Source organism: Vombatus ursinus, unplaced genomic scaffold (genome assembly GCF_900497805.2).
Source record: "Vombatus ursinus unplaced genomic scaffold, bare-nosed wombat genome assembly UNPS02001419.1, whole genome shotgun sequence".
Classification (NCBI taxonomy): Eukaryota; Metazoa; Chordata; class Mammalia; order Diprotodontia; family Vombatidae; genus Vombatus; species Vombatus ursinus.
The window spans coordinates 24,670,253-24,687,589 of NW_020941197.1; the positions used below are offsets into that span (position 1 = coordinate 24,670,253).

At 38.1% G+C, this 17,337-nt stretch overlaps 1 long non-coding RNA gene across 2 annotated transcripts in view; it reads right to left on the reverse strand.

Annotated features, from left to right (window-relative positions):
* LOC114045815 overlaps positions 1-17,337 on the reverse strand; it is a 617,680-nt gene that overhangs the window by 255,349 nt on the left and 344,994 nt on the right. For both annotated transcript variants that reach the window (XR_003569432.1, XR_003569433.1), the window contains exon 5: positions 12,121-12,168. This is a non-coding gene — a long non-coding RNA (uncharacterized LOC114045815). The remainder of the gene's footprint in view (positions 1-12,120; positions 12,169-17,337) is intronic.

The following is a 17,337-nucleotide window of genomic DNA, read 5'->3' on the forward strand; positions in this document are numbered from 1 at the left end:
TCATAGTACTCCATTAGGGACCACTTTCCAAGTTGGTCCCTTTCCCTTTTTTTTTCTCTTTTTGCTCTTTCCTTTCTCTCTCCTCTACTTACTCTCTTCTTTCTCAAAACCATCTGTATACCCTCTGGCTCCAATCTCTCTCTGCCCTTTCATCCCTGATTGGAAGATCTGAAATATGGTTACAATACCCTGGACATAACACCAACTATTTGTAAGGAATGATCACCAAACAAAATCATTGTCCAATGCATAAGGGAAGACAGAGGAGTATGAACTATTTGGGCTGAAGCCAGTGTATTGAGGGAGCCCATAGCTTGGTGTTCTTTGTCAACTGTTAGGCTATCCCATGCTTGATACTGTATCAAGCCCCATGCTTTCAAAAATTTCAGGGACTGGCAAGGAGTTACTGATTCCTAACTTTGTAAGCAATTACAATTAGAAAGAACTCAGGACAATAATCACTGAACAAAATGAAACCGCTGGAATGAACCACCACCCTCCCCAGATTTCACTCTTGTATTTCTGCAATACAATGGACAGCTAGGACTTAGATTCAATAAACAAATAAAAATATATTTTAAAACACAGACATACACAATGAATCTCTCTTGCGGCCTTTCCTCTAGTAACAGGGTATGTAGGCACCAAGGCCTACATTCAGGACATTAATTTGTGATGCTGTTAATTAAAAACTTTTGATGCTGTTTTGAATGGAAAATCTCTCAAACAGTGTTTCCTTTATTGAAACACCCAGTTCCAAGTCCTGGATTATTAAGTTAAGCTCTGTCAGCAACAAGACCAATATAAATGCTTTTCATACCATCTGCTTTGACAAAAAAATAAATAAATGAAAAGGAAGAAGAGACACTGTTGGGTCCAACACTCCCTTATTTCAACCTGTTTTCCTCAGGATTAAATTGGAAACTCGGGTCCCTGAATGTAGAACATATCATTAATTTTTTTTTATTTTTTCTCAATTCCTTACAGAACATTCAAATCACCCAATGTTCCAGTGCCTGAATTTTTTATATTTTAAAATGGCGAAAGCTGCTTAAAATAAGTGAATCAGCTGCTGAGTGATTTCTCTCTGTCTCTCTGTCTCTCTCTTTCTCTCTCTCCTTTCTTTTCCGACGGACTAAAAAGTGCTTAAAATGGTATATGCAATTGATATGTGCTGCTTAGGAAGCTTAATATAATTATTGAGGACTCAGATTTTCTATTTAAAAATAAAACTGGGCGGAGTGACAGAAACTTCAAGTGGCATGTATTCAGTCCCTGTGAGGTGAAAGACAATCTCCCAAAAATTTAACCCCTTGAGCAAAGGGGGCCAATAAGTTCCCAGGGATGCCCCAGCACTTAGTTTTCCATACAAAAAAATTGGAAAACTCAGATTTATAAGTAATGGGGAAAATAGTTTGAGAGGAAAGGACTGAGGATGAAAAAAAAATCAATCAATCCAGTGCAACTTCAACTGGGAAGCAAAGCTCCTAAAAAGCCTTTGTCTTAGTTCTTCAGAGCTTTAAGTCTGCAGGGTCCTTGCTCTTTCTGTTCACCTGAATCAGACTCTATGGGCAGAGAAGGCCCTCACTCAGCCTAGATACATACTCCAAAGGCCTCCTGGGATCCATCCTAAATGATCACAGAAGGTTTCTCCTCATAGGTACCTCTCTCTCAAGTGTTTTCATAATCTGAACTGTTTTCCTGCCCTCTACTCTTAACCAATGTTTTCAGTAAGCTCAGAACCTTTGGTAGCCAACAATGCTTTCTTTTTTCCTACCCTGCAGGTCATCATAGTGTTCAATCCCTGTGTTTCCTAAGTTTTGCCTTAAGTAACACTAGTGAAGAGTGATAAAATTTCTGAACTGCAAGTATGGAGTACTTTGGCCATATCCCCTCTCTTCCCTCCGTAACCTCCAGCTACATTGACTTCACTCTCTGCATTCATCTGCATGACTAGCCTCCAAGCTCAACGTGACATAGTAGTGATCCTCCAACAACCAAAAAGAAAAAAAAATAGACTTGTACTGCAACAGCGTGGGAGGGAAATATGCAGTAGTATAATAGGACTAAAACTCCATAAGGGAAATATGCCAGAAAAATTGCCAATACTATTTATTTGGATGATTTGTATATTTTTGCTAGAGTAAATTGTTAAGTGGTATCACCTATGACTGGTTGATAAACAAAAGAAAAATATCTAATAATTAAATGCATCTGAAGATGATTTCTAGCTGTAATTATTTTTTTTCTAGGACCAAGTTTTAGTTAAACTTAATCCTTGCTGTCTTCTCTCTCCAACAGCAGAAACATCTGGTTGGTTTTAGATTCCCCTTGGATTTCCAACTTCAAAGGGGGTTATAAAGAATAACAAATACATGTACCGGCGCTGAAAAAAAAAATTAGAGCAGCAAGAGAGAATGGTAAAATTGTCCTTATTTGACTGCTAGTGACAGGCGCCAAAGGCTGAACTATGAAAAAAGACAAAGGCAAGATCAGTACCCTTTGACAACTGGAGTTCCCGAGTTCCTTCCTAGTGACTAGTGAGATCTCTTTCCTGTCAAGGACTGATTACATGTGGTTGTTCCAGGATTAGGTGACTGCAAGCAGGTAAAAACAGAAAAAGGAAAAAAAAATCCACATATTCTTATCCCAGTCCCACCCACTGTTTTGGAGGGAATAAGGGGGCCCGGCAGGAAGAGAAGGATATGGGATCGCACTGACCTAGGAGGAACCTTAGATATTTAAAAGGACTACATTTCTTAATCTGATTCTAGGGTTCTCTGTGGAGTAAACCTGAACTAGATCCAATATTCCAAGACAAAGGCAGACCTTCGAAGTGCTTGCTTCCACCTCCCAAGGATTGTCCACTTTTCCCCTGTTCTAGAATCTTACCCCTTCTATGAGGAGAGGAGGAGGGCACTGTACTCATTAACTGCTGACACTGCTACTTATACCAGTTTGCCTGAGGTCTCTTCATAGGACTGACTGGATTTGTTCTTCTCTTCCATTTTTTCTCCCTGGGAAACGAAAATGTACTTCCTAGCGTGCAGATTCTGGTGTAATCAAACTTTACGGGACAGGAAAAGTTGGAGAAAATATAGTCTTGGCATTGTAATTAACTCCTCCAAATAGTTTTATAACCACAGGCTTTCCTTTCTCTCATTTTATTTGCAATATGTACAAGTAAAAAGTAAACAGTGACATGATTAACCAGTTAACTCACTGGAGACAAATAAGAATACATTTTAAAGAGTAAAATTTCATTTTTAACATTGCCATTCAGCTTCCTTTTATGTATTGTCTTTCCCCCATTAGAATGTAAGCTCCTGGAGGGCAAGGACTGTCTTTCTGCTTGTATTGCGTAGCATAGTGCCTGGTACATAGTAAGCACTTAGTAAATGCTTGCTAACTGACTGAAAGCTATTTGTAAAAACCACAAATTTGGGGAGGACCCCATAGTACAGCTACATTATATTGATCTATAGATGGCCATTAAAAAAAAATTGGAACCAGGTAATGTAATATTTGATCTGAACCAGTACAACACAAATGGCTTGCAAAGGCTTCCAATGTGCATATGTCCATGGGTGGGAATGGGGGGTGTTGTGGGGCAGGAAGGCAGTGTTAACCAAAACCAAGTCCCTACTGATCCTTGCTGTGATATTGTGCTGCAATATGGTAGATCCCAAACAGAAAGTTCTCTATTCTCACCCACCACCCCTGAGCCCTGTTTTCCCTTCCATTTTCCTTGAGTAATTTTCTGCTGACACCATGTAAATGACAAAGAGATTTCTCTTCCAAAGATCTTGTACCTTCATTCATAGCCTTTTCCCACTTTTGTGCCCTGGTACCAAAACTACCTTCATGTATGCTGCAAAACAGAATACTCCTAGTCCATTCAAATGTATAAATTATCTTGACTACAAGATGCCAAATTGTGAGGGAGGCTTGGTTGCAACATACATCACCAGGATTGATTTAGGTAATATGGCTGGCTAGGTGTATGTCTTCCAACCAAGAATCCCCACATTATCCTCTCTCCAGATACGCAATAAAGTGACCACTATTTGACACATATACATTTAATTAAAGTTCAACCTACTGATAGAGGTTATCTTCACATTTGCCATAGGGTGTGTGTGTGTGTGTGTGTGTGTGTGTGTGTGTGTGTGTGTGTGAGAGTGTGTGTGTGTGTGTGTGTGTGTGTGTGTGTGTGTTTATATGTGTGTGGAGTATCTCATAGGTCCTATAACACTAGAAAAGAAAGAGCACTAGACTCAGAAAACCTGGGTTCAAGGCTCAGTTCCACCTCTGATTAGTTATGTGATTGGACAAATTTTTTTTCCTCTCTGAGTCTCAGTTTCTCATCTGTAAACAGGAAATATTTGTTTTATCTACTTCATGGGCTTATAAGAGAAGTATTCTATGAACTATATAGCAAGACCTAAGTAATTAGTTTCACAAGTGTCAAAATTTGCCTTCTGGAAAGCAATATGCTATTCTGTTAAGGGATATCGGTTGGGTAATAGAAGGTTCCCCATTATAAGGACCATCTCAATGTAATGTGGGCAAATAGCTTCCCATGTGATCAAACTGGAAACTTTATCTCCTTTATGAAATGAGGTTTGGATGTGGTAGATTGGCATGTTGGCTACATATATTTTTTTGCTCTCTGAAGTTGTGTAATGAAGAATATGGCATCAGAGGGTTTCTAAGTCAATTCAGCAAAGAAATTCTTTCCTTCCTCATTTAACCATTAGAGTCAAGCTCTTCCAACAATGATCCAATGGTCACCTGTACCTGTATTTGGGGCAATAATATTTAACCTAATAAGGTAGGATATGGGAGGAAGATGTTACTCCAGGCCAATCCTCTTCTATGGCCAGAGACTAAGGGTCATTAATGCAACAAAATTAGATAATCTTCAGAGATCATATGGGAATCCAATCCAAGGGAAAACATAATAAGCCAAAGAGTGAATAGCACTATTAATTATTATTGCTGTACACTGACATTTCACCTGGGTGTAATGCATAAAACATAAGCAAAAACCTATTTTTCAAATAGACATTGACACTGTAAATGTATGCAAGATAAACAGCAAAGTTACCTCTAATAGGAAAAGCAGGTTAAGAAAGGATAGGGAACAAAAAGGGAAAATTTTTTTTTGGTTTTTATTTCAATTGATATATTATTAAAATCAAATATTTAAGATAATGACAAAATGGTAATTGTTCTTAAATATCAATAATGTATATTATGGGATTAAGCTTTAGAGTCCCACAAGGGACAGAGAATGACAGAATTTTTCATCCCTATTTTTTCCTCATCAGCCCCTCTTTCTTTGCACATATACCCTCCTTCCTCCAATAAAAATCTGGCCTTCTGCTGACAGTTTAATGATAGTCATGCCAGGTCAGGGATGGATGAGGAGAAACAAGAATGCTCCGAAGATTAAAAATATGAGGAACAAAAAGATAAAGGTTCAGATTGTTTACACCATCTAGTCTGGCAAACTCTACAGATGCTTTCTGTTTGCTTGGGATATTTTACTGCTTATGTTATTACTTTTTTTTCATATGCTTTGCTCTACCAGCTTTGGTTGAAAATATTTTGTGTGTGTCCACATTGTAAACTATCATATTTTTCTAGAGATTTAGTGAGGGAGAGAAGCTTTTTTTCCCAAGGGTTGGGCACATCAATATTCCAGCTACTCACTTTCAAGGACGATGGAAAATGTGCTCCTTAGATTAAACAGACCTTTGTAACACATAAATTCAGTTTATACTGATACAGTATGTTACATGGTTACTCACATACTGAATTTCTGATTGAATACAGGGTATACCTGTTGGACATCCCGTTGATTTTGAATAGTCACAGACCTGAAACTTAAAGGCAACTACCCAGTAGGTGATCATATCTACTGTTTCTTTATGAAGAATATAAATTGCATTCAATGTTGCTCATCTGAGGATCTCAAAGTTCTTTATAAACAAGGATGACCTACATTATCCATTATAAAAATAGGAAAATAGACTCAGTTAACTTCCTGTAGCTTGAAAGGCACCACTCTATCTACAAAGTGTTCTCAGGACAGTGAAAGCAATAAATTAAGGAATGGACAAACGAAGGAGCCCTAGTGATCATTCTTTTCCTAAGGTCATTCCCCCACCCCCAGTTCCTTTATATTCACTCTTTTTCTCCCTCCCCCGCTAACTTCTAGCAGATAGATCAAACCTGAAGGGCTAGAACAGTAGAGACCAGAGACTTGAACAGTAGAGACTTGCTGAGATGTAGCAAGAAACCATGGAAGATCTGAACAAGGCATATTATAGGAAGAAGTCTGAGGGGAAGGTGAGATATTAGAGAAACATGTCAGCAGGCAAATGTGGATATCTAGGCAGGCAAGCCAGTAGGCATCAGGAAGATACAATGGTGGGCAGCTAGAGTGTGGCCCCACTGTCCAATAGGAAAAAATGTGAGGTAAGTCTCGTGGTAGAAAATAGGTAAAGGTGTAGGGAAGAGCCCAATATTCAGGAAGGTTTGGCAAAAAGTATCCAGGTATTAGGGTAAGGCTTCAGTGCCTGGAAGGGCAAGAGTACATAAGACCTTTGTTACTAAAGACTAGGGTACTAGGAGGAAGGAGATCAAGAATGAAACTTGGGGATAGGAAAATAAGACAAAGATTCATTTTCTGGAACTAGGGTATAAAGGATGTACTGAAGGGGAGAAAATGGAGAAAGTTTAGTTGCTTGAAACAAAATACAAAGTCAGGGTCAGAAACAAGACTAACTTGAGCTATAGAACTATGGCTCATTCAATCTACCTTGCCTAGGGGCCAGAGTGGTACCAGGGCCTTCCATGGATCTAAGCTTGAAGGTGACAGCTAAGTGATACTGGGTGGGAAAGATGAGGAGCAGGAAAGGGAGAGGTACTAGGCATGTCATTGTATCTGCTTCTGCTATAGTCCAGAACTTCCAGCTTCTCGGGCACCCTGCTCCCCACTTTAAATTCCTGCTACAATCAGGATTTGGGTAGGTTGAGGTAGCAATGCATAGTGTACAGATGAAGAAACAAGAAAATTTCAGTAATTATTTCTTTCTGAATCCTCTGATACTAGAGCCATGCTCATAACATATTTAATACTGACTATTTATACAAGTGGCAGTTCAGACCTCAATGACTTAATCATGAGGAATATAGACAAGTTTTATGAAAATTACCAAATGCAGATTAGTGCAATGCAAACATAAGTGTCATGAATTTTCAAAAGAAAGAAAGAAGTACTGGGTGGTACCTTTAAACCATGCCAGGTCTAAGATGTAGGAGTAAGGGAGGGAGGGGAGACATCTTCCCTAATATATGGGGAATACCCAGGACTTTATAAGAAAATTCTTCCCTCCAACTTCAGCTTAAATGTAAGCCCCCCCAAAGACCTGGAGATAACTACTGAGAGTTGTAAATGGGATCTTGGTAGGAGCCCCTAATTTTCTACAAAAATGATGAGGCCTACAGAAACTCCCAGGTACTAATGCTGCTCCAATGCTAGCTGTTTAGGATCTAACTTGAGTGAAGAAATGACCAGGGACTAGAACATAGGGGAAAAAAATCTAAAAACAATTTCTCCTTCCTTTCAACTCCCATAACATTATGTTTGTACTTCTCTTGTAGCACTTATTACATTTTGCCTCCTTCTATTGTTTTGTTTTGTTTTTGGTCCAGATCCAATGATTTAGTTGGTATGATGAAATATCCTATCCCTGTGCAGATCAGAAATTCATCTAAAACATTACAGTCTCAGAAAGTTACTTAAGGGCACTGAGAGGTTATGGCTGGTCCACACTCATATAGCCAGTATGTGACAAAGGTAAAACTTGAATTGAGGCCTTCCTAGGTGGTGCAAATGGAGAGCTCTTTGGGGCTTGGAGTTGAGAAGGTCTGAGTTCAAATTTGACCATGAATACTCACTACTTTTGTGACCCTAGACAACCTCTATCTGCTTCAGTTTCTTCAACTGTACAATGCTGTTGTGAGGATCAAATGAGATAATATTTGTAAAGTGCTTATCACATTGCCTGGCACATAGTAGGTGCTTAATTCCCATTCCATCTCAACTTGTTTCCACTTTAACTATCCCATTACATCCAACCACTCTAAATCAATAAATCAATCAATATGGTACTCACTACCAAGGTTTCTACTAAATCCAAAGCACTGTTTCTCTTTAATAATAATACCTAACATTTAAACAACACTTTAAGGTTTGAAAAGTGCTTTACATATACATCTCATTTGATCCTTATAATAGCTCTTGGAAGTATGCACTATTATTATCATTTCCATTTTATTGATGAGGAAACTGAAGCTAAGAGAGGTAAGTAACTTGCCTAGAGTCACACAGCCAATAAGTTTTGGAGGCAGGATTTGAATTCAGGTTTTCCTGACTCCAAGTCTCAGCACCTTATCTACTACTCCACCTGGCTGCCTCAAGCTGTATTTATGACCCTATTTAACTCTAAAGTCCAAGTAAGACTTAAATTAATAAAGCAATTTGCATAATGGACACATTTTAAAAATGAATATGAATTATTTGTCATACTTATCTTCTTGGATTGGTTAGAACTAGATTGCAATTGCCCATGGGGAAGAAGCTATGCATCTTTGTTTTCAAATTAGTATATAAGTTAAAACTGGCTTTGAACACATTACCATTCATGGTATAAAATTAATAATGATACTGATAGTCATTCTGATATTATGATCAACTTTACAAATTATCATTTAAATTTACTTGAAAATTTTAGGTGTGAAAGGTGAATGGGGCAGAAAGTTTCTTTCCTCTGTGAGAGATAAGGACATTTGTGAAGTAACTCTCCAACCAACAAAATACATATGTTTGTCTTCTAACTGTGACTAAAAGCTTCATGAAATATTGGTGAGGTTTGCCCAAGTAATTCACCCATTAGATAGTAAAGAAGACATATATTCAGTAGAGAAAAATATACAATTTACTTTGTATCATACTTGAATCTTTTTATAATTAAACTCTAAAGATAAACTGGTTTGTATTTTCTTCATTCAGTCAATCAACAAATGTTTATTAATCACCTACCACTTGCAAGGTTTTGCTTTTCTCTTTGAAATCCCTATGGGAGTTTCACAGATGAATAAGATACAGTCTCTCCCATTTAGGAGTCAATAATCTATTAAAGCAGTTTCATAAAAAAATAGCTTGTGTCTTTGTAGGGTTAATACCCATACCTAAAAAATGACACATAAGACAAATGGAAATAGATATATTAATAAAGATTTTCTCTGTTCACAAAAATATAAAGGGCTTTCTGTCACTGAGGAGAAATACGGGAGGGGCTGGCCACTTTGCAAGCCAGAGGGGGTGTGAAATTAAGGTCCTTTCATGATGATCTCATTTTTAAATGCAAAGAGAGTGACAAATTAAAGCCACCACATAATGCATGTCCCTTGGGTTCCTGGTACACTGATAGGAGCCTTTTTCTGGGCAACGGAACAAGTTAAAGCAAGCGGTGGGGGGAAGGGTTTGGGGCAGGGAAGTTACAGTCCTAAAGGGTTGCTAACTTCACTGGAGAGATGGATACAGAGACAGAGATAGATGTGCAACAGAATTAGAAACAGCAACATAGTAACAAATAGAGATTATGGGCAATAGATATACAAAGTCCTTTTTATAAGTCCATCTTTATTACTCCAAAAGATTATTTTCCTCATTGTATGCAGATTCATATAAAGTAAAGTCAAGAATATAATTTTCATAGAGTTTTAAAACTGGAAAGGCCCTTAGAGATCATCAGTGAGTCTTGGATATGATTTTCTGGACTAAACAGCATTAGCTGAAGCCAGGCATTAGCACAGTGAGACATCAGGAAAGCTTGGTTCCCCTCTTCCTTCCTCCCTGCCCCCCACTACTGGCGGGGGTGAGGGTGACAGGTCTGCCATCTCAGGGCTGTATCTCAGTGCTTATTGACCTGTCGAACACTCTGCTATTTCAGGACCACGTTAAGCTAAAACACCTCAGTCCTGATCCTGTACACACATTTCCTGGTTATTACAATTCTTAGACTCTTTAGAGATTATTGTACCAACTCTCTGAAACTTCTAAAAACTTCCATTAATGAAGATACAAATCCAGAGGTTCTCAAAATGTGTCCAAGGAACCCATGGGGGTCCCCAAGACCCTTTCAGAGGATCTGAAAGGTCAAAACTATTTTCATAATAATGCTAAGATAATTTCATTTCTAATATAGTAAATATGGATAGATATAGCCCCCATACCAGTTTGGGGAAAGATCCTTAATTTAAGAGTATAAAGGAGCACTGAGAACAAAATATTTGAGAAATGCTATATAAATCTTATCCCACCCATCTCCTAAATCTGTGTTCAGTTGTGAACAAAACTTCAATCTCCCACTCTCTCAATATACACATAATACACACACATTTACATACACATGTGTATATATATATGTGAGAGATGATATTTATGTTTATACATGTATGCATATGTATGTATACATATCTACATATATGTGTGTGTGTGTATATATATATGTAGCCTGGGCTGAGAGTTGCCTCGGGCACTGTGAGATTGATTGACTTGCCTAGAATCAAAGCAAGTCTTAAGTGGAAGTTTGGTTGTCTCATATATGTCTGTTCAGTTATTTTTCAGTCATGTCTGACTCTTCATGACTCCATTTTGGGTATTCTTGGCAAAGATACTAGAGTGGTTGGTTTCCTTCTCCAGATCATTGTACAGATGAGGCAAACAGGGTTAAGTGATTTGTTAGAGATCACACAGCTAATAAGTGTCTGAGAGCACATTTGAACTCAGGTCTTCAGGCCCAGAGCTCTATTCACTGTGCCACCTAGCTGCCCCTGTCTTATACATAGCAGGACCTCATCATTTAGTTATCTAAGGGCACCTTACCCTTTCATTTTTGTATTTGGTTTAAATTCAATTCAGTCCAACACTTCTTTAGGTCCTGCTATGTATGAGACAATCAGATCTCCTTCCAAGACTTGTTTAGACCCAAGGCCAGTCACTCATAGTGCCCCAAGCAATTCTCTTACCATAAATTGTGGAATAGTTGTTCATCTGCTTTGTAGAAGGACAATCCTCCCCAAGAGCTTTCTATACTAAGGAAGTCATAGGTCCATTGTAGGGGAAGGCGGAGCAGGGAGATAAAGCGATGGGTTTTAAGATCCTTTATCCAAATAGAAGATATATATCTCAAATGAACAAAAGAGTAATCAGGTAACATTCAATGCACACAAAGTTCATTTTCAACCTCTCTTTTATTTACAATTATCCCTTCCACACTGCAGAGATTAGGGGCTGGGCACCCCTGGGATCTGGAAAATCCCCATAAAAATTTTTGGCCCTGTCTTTGTACCAGAGAAGTCTGATTTTTTTTTTTCTTTTTCTCTTATAGGGTGTTTACAGTTTCTGATTGTAATTGTAAAATCTGGGAACATTTATGGTATTAAAAGATAAAATATACTGATATTATACAATACTATACATATATTTTGTGCATTTCTGAGTTTTAAACTTTTTCTGTGTCATCTGCAGCTTCCACAAAACTGCCCCCAAATTCCCATTTAATTTCTTAGGCCAACCTGCAAGATATATTGAAACCACAATAGGGAAAGTCACAATCATAAAAAAAAAAATCATACTTATTTTTGGCCAATGCTAAAGCTCCTATGGTCCTGGGGAAAAGTGTACACATGCATTTTACACCCCTGCACTCACATATAGGTATGGAAATGCAGTCAAACCTTAAAAAACTTCCATTCTCAACTGAAGCAGTTGAGAATGTTGTTCTTATGAAATATGAGATAATACTCCAAAATTAAAGCAGCATTCTTTGAGAGTAAATGTCTTTTCCCCTCCATCCCTCAAGCTGCATTGTACATTAATTAACAGATAGGATAATGAAAAAATCCAGACATATTCAAATTCTTTAAGTGCTGATTTTAATACAGGCTCATAGTCCAATTTTTACCAAGGCTGAGGGAAATGCATTTGATCTCAGACTTAATACTTTCTTCTCTTAGATGGGCATAATAAAAGTTACTTACCACAGAGTGATGTTGTGAAGAAAAACCAGTTAATGTTGTTGAAGCATCCTGAAATGAAAAATGTTTTGATAAGTGTTATGCAAGTATTAACTTTAACAAGTAGAGGTTAAAATGGCAAGAATGAAAGTCATACTTTTATTTCTCAATTTGGGACACTGGCTTCGGCTGTGCTATAGCAAGCAAAGGTTGCTTCCGCTTAGAAGGGAAAACACAGCTGGGGACACAGAAATGACTTGGCTCCTTTAGCTGCCTCTATGTTTAACTTTAAAAACTGTAACCAGTTGCAACCAGTTGTGAATGCCTTGCTATCCCTCTATGCAATTCCTTGTAACCTGAGTTGAGAAAGTTTTGTTTTATGGTTAATTATCCATGGTCTATTTAAAAAAATAAATCAAACCATTGTGAACCACCGGGATTTGCAGCTCCATTTGAACTTTACTGTACTTTTGATTAAACATTTTATAAATAAAAACAAACTGGTTTTCTTTTTGTTGTTGGTTGTTTGTTACTTGTGCTCTCGATATAAATATTATGGCAATCATGGCAGAACAAGTTATGGATTATTTACCCCTGGTTTCATAAGTTGTGAGTTACCGGTGTTATATGCCTCCATGAGGATAAATGAACGTAGAGTATCATATTCCAACTAAACGTAAGAGAAGCAGAACAAGGGAAGTGAAACCTTTTAAAACCAAGACCTTTTATTCAGTCACAGAGCAACAAAACAACCCCAAAACTAACATTTAAAATACTCCTTCTGGGGAGAAGCAAAATTCCTAAATATCATAATCTGAATAAAAATTTTGCTTGCCTAACAAGCAGAGGTCCATCATGTAGAAGTTTTTTTTTCTTGTTTCTTTAACCAAGAAGCCACAGGTAGGTCTTCATGGGACATCACAAATTGGTGACCTAAAAGTTGTCTGCTCGCTAAGTTGTACAAATATGCTATGAAAAGTGCATTTTTCTGTATAGCTAGCAGCAAACAGTTAGGTGGCATAGCAGATAAAGCACTTGATCTGGAGTCAGGAAGACCTGAATTCAAATCCTGCTCCTGACATTTAGGAGCTGTGTGACCCTGGACAAGTCACTTAACCTCTGCTACCACTTCTTCATCTAAAACACAGGGATAATAATAGCACCTACCTCACAGGGTTGTTGTGAGAATCAAATGAGATAGCAAATGTAAAGCTCTTTGTAAACGTATATAAATACAAGCTATTAATGGGAAGTAGGGATCCCTTAATAGAGTACTGGACTACCCTTCTCGAGGAGACCCAAGGACAAAGGATACCTTGAAGTATAATAATGGAGCAATATAACGTAAGGATGAAAGTATATTTTTAAACCAGGAGTACTATGAAATTTATAGTTTTCCATATGAAATTGGATGTGGATCACTGAAGCAGCTTCTTAGTCTTATGTTTTAAGTGTGAATTGTGTTTCAAAAACAAAAAACAAAAAACAAAAAAACAAAAAACTAGGTCTCCACAGCACTGACTGCTAAAGGATGGCTCAAAGGGAAAATGGGAAATAATCGTCTTAACTGTGTTACCTTTGGCACAGTACAAACAGGGAGGTACAGTAGCATCAACTGCCAGGAATAAGATGAGACAATGTGTCTACTCTATGGAACTGCTCTGGGAGATTACTGAGCTGAACAGAGATCTACCTTCATCGTCCTGCCTCAGCACAGACTCTTCTTGCACCGGAGCTTGCTTCTCTTCCCTCTTCTGTATTAAAGCTACACACAGAAGGTCCCTCACCAGCCACTAAACAAGTGCACCTTAAACAAGTCCCCCTTTAAGAGGTAAATCAGTAACTTTGGTAATGACGGTAGCATTGCAAGTATCTCTCTTAGCTTCCAGCAGTACCCAAACAACTGGACTGTTAAGAATTGTGGAAGCCTCAAGGGAAAGAGAAACAATTAAAACTGTCCCTAATATCTTTCTTGCCCTGGCAACGCTAATCTGTGGCCCTCTAGCCATTTCTATTGCAGCTAGTTATCTTTTGCCATTACAAAAGCTAAACTTGAAGCTGCCTAATGTTCCCAGGGCTGCTTCTGCAATAGAAAATGAAAGCTAAAAGTGATGGGTTGGCCACAAATGGAAGTTAAAAAGGCAACTTGAGCTCACAAACAGGGACTGGAATGTGCACAAGTACTAACCGATGAAAAGGAAAGATGTTACAGGGTAGGATAGAAAAAATGGCTAAATTCTTTTTTAAAAAAGATTGTCTTCTAAACAGCTGTTTCCACTACTTCTGACAACTAAAAGAAACGTCTAGAGGTAGCATGGCATGTGTAGTAGACGCAGTTGACCTCAGAAGGCCTGGGACAGGGAGACATGAATTTAAGCTCCAACTTCTGAAGAACAGGGACTATTAAACTGAGCAAATTATTTCATCTCTCATTGCCAGTTGCCCCCCAGCCCACCCCTGCAAGTTGCTAAGACTATAAGTTGCAGAACAGTCAATGATCTGCTTTCACAGAGAAAGCTTTTACACTAGAAGTTCTCTGTATTAATGAAATCACTGATACAGACTAACATGAGGGAGAGATGGAGGAAAGAAGAGAGAGAAGGGAAGTGGGAGAAATAAAGAGAAGAGGGGAGGAGAAAGAGACAGGGGAAAGGGAGAGGGAGAGAAAGAGGCATGGCCCACTATTCACTAAATATTCTTAAATCTTCTTTGCAATACACATATATTAAAATTAGAGCAGATAATTTAACTGCAGGACTCCTCTGGGGTTACATGATTGAAGGAGAATACAAGCCTCTAGAGCATCTAAGGGTAAGTGAAATCAGTACCAACTATGTGTATGTCTGTATAAATATGTGTGTATATTTGTTGTAGAACATAAATTTGCTACAACAGAAATAAAAATATTCCTAATATCTTACACACATGTGTATAATCATATGTATATTTACACTAAGCTTTCACAAACTCTCCCTCTCTCTCTTTCTCTCTCTCTCTCTTCCCTGTTCCGCCCTGTGTTCTGGAATACTTCAGTATAATAACTGGTGAGGAACGTTAAAAAAAATACACACACACACACACACACACACACACACACACATATACATACACACACACACGTACTTGAGGACATAATGTCCTAGGTAGCACTGGATTACTGGATTACTCTAACCAAGTTTCAAAATTTTTCCAGAAACAAATGTATCTGGCCCTTAAATATTGTTACCAAGAGACTAAAACATCACCACCCAAACTAATATCAACAAGACAATGACGACAAAAAGCTGGAAGAAAACACGTTCGTTAAATGCTATCTGATGCTTTTATTTGATTATTCAGTTCTAAATATGTTAAGAATATGTTCTTTTGACATCTTCAATGTGTAAAAATCGATGGCACCAACGTCTTTCATCACTTTTAGAGAACTGCTTGTCTAAAAGTAGGTCCAAACTCCTCTGGATTCACCTCAGCATCATATAGCTGAAAATAAAACCACATTTATCCTGTTTTCAGTATGAAACAAGATCCTAAAATAAAATTGCTTTCTTTAAACTTCAGATTCCACAGAAAGATCAAAAGGAATGTAAAATTGCCTGAAATGTACAAAAAGTAACACATATTTTATACACACACACACACACACACACATATAAATAATGTATGTATATATAGAGAGAGAATGAGAATGAAGTACAAGAGATCATCAACTTGAGTGCTGGGTTGGTAGCCATGGAATTTAACAAGACCTAGAAGGAAGGCCTCCAGCATGTTAAGTGGATCCCCTGAGGAGGGTCCATAAAAGAGCATGGACAAGAATCTTCCAGGATGATAAAGGGAATGACTGTATCAATGAGATCAAAGATCCACTCCCAGACTAAAATATCAAGGAATAAAAGGTTAACCTAAAATTTTCACAGTGAAACTATACAACTAACTTCCTAGGTTTTAAAATGAAGGGGGGGGGGCAGCTAGGTGGCGCAGTGGATAGAGCACCGGCCATGAAGTCAGGAGGACCCGAGTTCAAATCAGGCCTCAGACACATAACACTCACTAGCTGTGTGACCCTGAGCAAGTCACTTAACCCCATTGCCTAGCCAAAAAAAAAAATACATATAAAATGAAGGAGACCTGGGCGTAGTGATATATGCTGGTAGCCTTGGTTCTGGGGAGGCCAAGGCTGGTGGATTGCTTGAGCCTAGGAGTTCTGAGCTTCAGGAGGCTAAAACAAATTTATTGTCTACACTACATCTGGCACTAGTATTATAAGCCTCTGGAAGCACAGGCCAGGAGGCCGCCAAAGGAGGGGAAAACTGGCCCAGGTGGGGGAAAAAAGAGTATATCAAAGTTTCTGTGCATATCATTATTTGGATAGGGCCCATGAGTGACCAGTACACTTCCAGCCTGGGTGAAGGGAAACCTGGTCTCACAAATAAAATAAAATAAAATAACAAAATAAAGTGAGGAAGAAAAGGTTGGCATAAGAGGATGAAATGGACCCCCAAATACAAAAAGATGAGATACCTTAATATTTCCAGGAATTTGAGTGATCCAATTCATCTATTCTCTTTGTCACGGTTTCCTTTCTTTCCTTTTGCTAACCCATTAGAAAACCCCACTCAATTTGGATCTTTATTTCTTTCAGCAGATGTAACATAGTTTCTGCAGATATGGTCTTTCTCATTTTCTATCCATTTGACAGGCAGAAACTTTTTTTTAAAGAACTCCCTTATCAGACAGATTTCTAGGTCCCTGTGGACATCAGTCAGTTAACTGAAACGAAATATTATAACAGGAAAGAAAGGCAGATAAACATGGGTCCAGAACAGCATACAAATTTCATTGTTTCCATTTGAATTGTAAAGGGAGTTACTACAGTGAGAAATGGGAGTTAGGGGTGGGGTGGGCGACATCAGAGTAGCAAAGAAGGGGAGGAGATGATTTCTGTTGTCCATTCAAAGTTTAAAGAGGGGCACAATGTGTAGAAGTAGTACAGTGTAACAGAAAAATTCTCAATGAGTATTGCAGAAGCTACAGGATCTTTAATAGAACCATTGTTTAGGGGTGAAGTCAATTGAAAGATTGAATAAAATATATCTGTGCTGTATCGTAAGAGACATTTTCTCCTTAAGAGTACTTGGTTTGAATGCACTTTGTCATGAAAAGGAACATTAGATATGACCCCCAAAATAAAAGCAAGAGGAATACAACATTTATATAACTGGCTTTTACACAAATATTCCA